Genomic DNA, 7,077 nt, shown 5'->3' with positions numbered 1-7,077 from the left:
GAGATTTATAATTAACATTTAGAATAGGCCTACATTTGATAAAAGAAACCATTGGGATGATGCACTTCTACAGTCCTCGGTTCGTAAAAAGTTAGATATTTCGCTTGATTTCACTTGTAATGTGCAAAAGGCACGGCTCGGATTGTCTTTCCTTTTTCCACACAGGTGCTGTTGTTGCTCTGGCCAGAGAACAAACTGCCGAACGAACAAGCAAATTATGACTTCTCATCGCCGGAGGACACAAACCTCCCTTTATCGTTACTTGCAATATCATCCCTGTTTGCGCTGTCAGTCGTCTCTCTCTTCTAGCAATTCTGGATCTCATGACTCTATAAAAGAGGAAATGACGGAGAATGAGATTCAGGAATTTTGTGAATTGTGAAGATTCCTGCACGATGATTTTCATTCCTTAAACTGTAGGTATTTCCAATAAATGAAGACAAATTCATATAACCCCCATTTCAAGGTCATGTGGCGGAGATTTGATAATAATAGACCATATTTCAACATTATCTTTGGCCTTGAATATTTTTTTTCTTTTATTAAGAGAAACATCTTTTCATAAATCTATTCAAACGCTCAGGCAAAAACTCAGATGCATTTCTATTGATACCGATGACTACTTTTCCTACAATGAAATCACTCGAATAGACGAAATTCTTCAAAGGTCACTCTTCCTAGAAAACAAAATGACGGTGGCGTCATGGTTCCTAGGATCTCGTGTAGTTTACTAATCAATAGATCCTGTCAGAGGGATATACAATCTGCGCCGCATATGTGTAGGACATATGATTGATAACATGATAAACTTTTAATATTCTCTTTTGACTATTTTGAATAACTAGGCTACCAGCGAGACCTAATGAGAAAGGTTTTCACAATAGTTCACATGAGGTCTATTAACATCCGTGACGCTGCGATAGATTATCGGAGACCCCATATGTCATCCCTTGCTTTTGTTCTTTTTGAAGGATCATCATTTATACATATTACAAAATGGCGTCCGTCTGTATATAAAACGTGTGTGTACAATGAAAAATAATGGCTAGGCTGTCCACGATCACTAATTCAAAGCTCATGCGCACTTCTTGGTTCTTCGATTGCACCATACCTTGTCATAGCAAAGAAACAATTTTATAAAATGATCATTGTTTTTTTTTTTAATGGAAATTAGTATCGCATTGACTTGAATGCTTTAAGAAAAATGAGTCAGCCTATTTTGGTATGTACATAAAGTACATTAATTTTCTTCCGCTTATACAGTTGGCTGCGCACAAAGATGCTAAAATTAACTCGACCACAAAAGAATCAATATCAATTGTCAAATAATCAGTCTGACAACGATAGACCAGACAAACAACGACTTTTAATATCGTGCAATATCCAACAACTCGAGTTTCTGTGATAATGATGCTAGTCAAAATCTAATTTAATAATTAAACTTTGAAGTGGGATGACTTGTTTGCTTAAGTAAAACAGGAGAAGAATGAAGGAAAGAGATACAAAATTCACGATGGATTTCCTCTGTCACCTATCCTTCGTAATTAAATTTTGTATCCAGAAATATAAAAAAATCCTGCCATTGGTTTCCTATCTCGAGCCATTACTCTCTTTCTGCGATACTGGGATACTTGGCCTAATACAAATAAATACACATGGAAATATCAGCCAATCTGTTTTATGAAAACATACACAAACACGGGGAAAAAATGGTTATAATGCCAAAATTGTCTGAAAAAAAATGTGATGTATAAAGTTAACTATGAAATGACAAAATATTACGGAGTAAATATTTTCAGCTGGTAACCGAAAACTCATCTATTAATACTGACAGTAAAAAAAAAAAAAAAAAAAAAAAAAAAAAAAAAAAAAAAAAAAAAAAAAAAAAAACCACACACACACACACACACACAAAGCTTTACGGGAATTGCTTAGTGCAGTTTTTGAAAGAGCTTAGTCGTCCATTTTTATATTTAATTTTTTTTTCTGTATTTTTGAAGACGATGCCGAAGTTATCTTTAATGATGTTTCTTAATGCATAGTTTCCATTTCCATGAAATTATTTTCAGTAATCCTAAATCAAATTTGCTGTAACCTGCGTGAGTGAATAATAATAATAATAATAATAATAATAATAATAATAATAATAATAATAATAATAATAATAATAATAATAATAACACTTAAGCACTTCCATCTCTTCTAAATAATAACCAATAATAACGAGCAAGTGTCGGGATATATATATATATATATATATATATATATATATATATATATATATATATATATATATATATATATATATAAATATATATATATATATATATATATATATATATATATATATATATATATATATATATATATATACAGTATATTATTATTATTATCATTATTATCATTATTACTATTATTATTACTATTATTATTACTTGCTAAGCTACAACCCTAGCTGGAAAAGGAGGATGCTTATAATATGTGTAGGGGCCAAAACAGGGAAAATAGCCCAGTGAGGAAAGGAAACAAGGAAAAATAAAATATTTTAAAACAGTAACAACACTAAAAATAAATAATTTCAATATAAACTATAAAAAACTTTAACAAAACAAGAGGAAGAGAAATTAGATAGAATAGTGTGCCTGAGCGTACCTTCAAGCAAGAGAACTCTAACCCAAGGCAGTGGAAGAGGCTATGGCACTATGCAAGACTAGAGAACAATGGTTTGATTTTGGAGTATCCTTCTCCCAGAAGATCTGCTTACCATAGCTAAAGAGTCTCTTCTACCCTTACCAAGTGCAGTAGTTAACCCCTTGGGTGAAGAAGAATTGGTTGGTAATCTCAGTGTTGTCAGGCGTATGATTACAGAGGAGAATCTGTAAAGAATAGGCCAGACTATTCGGTGTATGTGTAAACAAAGGGAAAATGAATCGTAGACAGAGAGAAGGATCCAATGTAGTACTGTCTGGACAGTCAAAGGACCCCATAACTCTCCAGCGGTAGTATTTCAATGGGTGGCTGGTGCGCTGGCCAAGTTACTATATGCGTATATATATATATATATATATATATATATATATATATATATATATATATATATATATATATATACACACACACACACACACATATATATATATATATATATATATATATATATATTTATATATATATATATATAAATATATATATATATATATATATATATATATATATATATATATATATATATATATATATATATACTGAAACGCCAACGGGGAGGAAGCAGTCATATCCTAGTGAGAGCCAAGATCTACATATAGGCTAGCATACACTAGGGTATATATATATATATATATATATATATATATATATATATATATATATATATATATATATATATATATATATATATATATAATGTATGTGTGTGTATATATATATATATATATATATATATATATATATATATATATATATATATACTGTATATATGTATATCATCTCCTCCCACGCCACCTATTGACACAAAGGGCCTCATTCAGATTTTGCCAGTCGTCCATATCTTGAGCTTTTAAATCATCACTTCTCCCTTCATCATCTACTTCACGTTTCATAGTCCTCAGCCATGTAGTCCTGGGTCTTCCAACTCTTCTAGTGCCTTGTGGTGCCCAGTTGAAATTTTGGCGAACTAATCTCTCTTGAGGATTGCAAAGAGCATGCCCAAACCATATCTATCTACCCCTTATCATGATCTTATCCACATATGGCACTTGAGTAATCTCTCTTATAGTTTCCCTTTTAATCCTGTTATTCCATTTCACTCCTAATATTCTTCTCAGGGCCTTGTTCTCAAATCTACTAAATCTATTGGAGATTGTTTCATTGTCATACCACGACTCATGTCCATAAAGTAACACCGTTCTCACTAAACTGATACATAGCCTGATTTTATATGTAATTTTAGGTGATTTGATTTCTAAATTCTACTCAACGTAGCCATTGTCTGATTTGTTTTTTTTGAATCTTTCATTGAACTCAAATTCTAAAGCTCCTGTATTAGCGATCACAGTTCCTAAATATTTAAATGATTTCATCTCATTAAGCATTTCTCCTTCCAATGATATTTCATCTTTTATTGCATATGTATTGCGATATTTCATGCACTCTGGCAAGCAAGCTTTGCAAGTCCTGTGGCGTTTTGCTAATGAGGAGAGTATCATCATCCGTAATATCCTGTTACCAATGTAGTCCCATCCATAAGGTGAGTTACCTAGCGGTCCCGTTTTCTACACTCACGCGCATGACGTCACCTGGATAGTTCAGCCAGGCGACATATAGGCGGGAAATATGCATTTTTCTTTCTTTTTTTTTTTTTTTAACAGGCGTTCTTGTTTTCTTTTGCGTTGACAGATTCATAATGGTTATGTTTGTAATATATGGTTGCTCCAATTCTTATAAGACCACTATAGCTGTTGGTGGTGAAAAGTAAATAGATTTTCCCGTTTCCCAAAAGATGCAGAACTAAGTAAGAAGTAGGTGAATATATGCAAAGAAAATGATGGTATCAATGCCAAATATGCAGTAATTTGTTCGTCACATTTCCAACCCAATGATTTTTCCAGAAACCATAGTCACGAGTTGTTCAATTGTTGCCCTAAGACTGCCATACTGACATAAAATCTTTATAATAATGTAATTACTATTGGGGTTCGGGTAAGCCTATCACTAATATCTCGTCACTTTAGTTTCATTTACTAGGCATTTGTTGCATTTAGCATTTTGGGCAACTCGGTGAACTGTATATGAATAGGCTCACTTAAAAAAAAACACGAGAATATATGGATATATCAATCATATTCCTCATCCAAGTAAATATTTAGCTACGATGGGAAGAATGTTTCTGAAGATGAGAGAGAGAGAGAGAGAGAGAGAGAGAGAGAGAGAGAGAGAGAGAGAGAGAATGATTATATTAAGATTTTTTAATAAAATATAGGAATAAAGCTTTTGACATGCGTGAATTTTTATTTCCATTGTTATTATATTCCCTATCATAATATGTATTTTGGTATTATAGTCATAATGACATTAATATCAGCCTAATTTCTTAAATGCAATGTCCGGAATCCAAAAATAGGCACAAATAATAAGGCTGTTTGTACAGGACGGCTCTCAAATAAACGCTCGGAATTCTCCAGGTGACGTCACAGAGCACAGCCGAGCTCCCGGCACCATGCGCGGTAACTCACCTTATCCTATTCTATCTTGGGGAAAACCCCGTAGTGCCCAACGGTACGCCTACTGTAGAATACAACTTTTTCGGTACTGTATAATGTATATTAACACACACACACACACACACACACACACACACACACACACACACACACACATATATATATATATATATATATATATATATATATATATATATATATATATATATATATATATATTATATATATATATATATATATATATATATATATATATATATATATATATATATATATATGTGTGTGTGTGTGTGTGTGTGTGTGTGTGTGTGTATGTGTAATCATCATCATCATCTCCTCCTATGCCTATTGACACAAAAGGCCTCGATTAGATTTCGCCAGTCGTCTCTAGCTTGAGCTTTTAATTCAATACTTCTCCACTCATCACCTCCTACTTCGCGCTTCATAGTCCTCAGTCATGTAGGTCTGGGTCTTCCAACTCTTCTAGTGCCTCGTGGAGCCCAGCTGAACATTTGGTGAACTAATCTCTCTTGGGGATTTCGAAGAGCATACTCAAACCATTACCATCTACCCCTCATCATGATCTCATCCACATATAGCACTCGAGTAACCTCTCTTATGGTTTCATTTCTAATCCTGCCCTGCCATTTAACTCCCAATACCCTTCTGAGGGATTTGTTCTCAAATCTACTAAATCTATTGGAGATTGCTTCATTGTCATACCATGACTCATGTCCATAGAGTAACACCCGATCTCACTAAACTGATATATAGTCTGATTTTTATATGTAATTTCGGGCGATTTGATTTCCAAGTTTTATTTAACCCAGCCATATTCTGATTTGCCTTTTTCAATCTTTCATTAAACTAGAATTCTAAAGACCATGTATTGGAAATCATTACCAAATGGGAAAATAATGAGGTATATTGCCCTCATATAATACACTTCTATATTTTCACTCTTAGTTTCACGAAGTACATCAAGACAGTACTCGATTTCATACCATGTTTCTTATAGCGTAGCCATATCAGGGATGGCAATGCAATTAGTGATATCTCATGTCTTTGATTCACAATATATTTAAGAAACCTCATTGAAGGAAGCCCTTGGGAGTGATATCTTGTGAATAAGATGGCCAGAGAATTGGGGCATCCTTTGAAATCCACCAGTCTGGAAATGTTTCAAGAATCCACGAACTTCCAAACACCAGTGTGTTGGGGGCACCATCTTGCTGGAAAACAGGGTTGCCAGGTTTTCTAAATGAGAAAACGCCAACTTTTAAACAACGGAAGCTCTAAAAGACCAAACCATTAGTAGAAAAAGGACATAAATTATAGCATTGATGGTTAATCAATTTTTAAAAAAGGCCAAATTGAGATATTTGGCACGTAAAAAAGCCAGAATTAAGGGGTTTGGCCCCAAAGAGGCCAATCTGGCAACCCTGTGATGGTTGATGGAAGGTCATCTAGTTTTGGTGCTCCTTAAGGTAACGTCCCTGACTGGAGAACGCCAGACTGGGGTTCGAGTCCGGCTCAAACTCGTTAGTTTCTTTGGATGATGCAACCTCGCCATCCTTGTAAGCTAAGGATGGGGTGTTTTGGGGGAACCTATAGATCTATCTGCTGAGTCATCAGCAGCCATCACCTTGCCCTCCTTGGTCATAGCCTGGGGAGAGAGGAGGCGTTGGTTCTAAATCATAATGTGTATATGGCCAGTCTCCAGGGAATTGTCCTTTTAGATAGGGCAATGCTACTGTCCCTCGCCTCGGGCATTCACGAGTGGCCTTTAAACCTTTAAAAGGTCAAGGTAAACATCTGATGTAATTGATGTCTTGTGGAAGAAAATAGACCAATGATT

This window comes from Palaemon carinicauda, chromosome 41 (assembly GCF_036898095.1).
Source record: "Palaemon carinicauda isolate YSFRI2023 chromosome 41, ASM3689809v2, whole genome shotgun sequence".
NCBI lineage: Eukaryota > Metazoa > Arthropoda > Malacostraca > Decapoda > Palaemonidae > Palaemon > Palaemon carinicauda.
Note: the sequence above shows the minus strand (reverse complement) of the source record.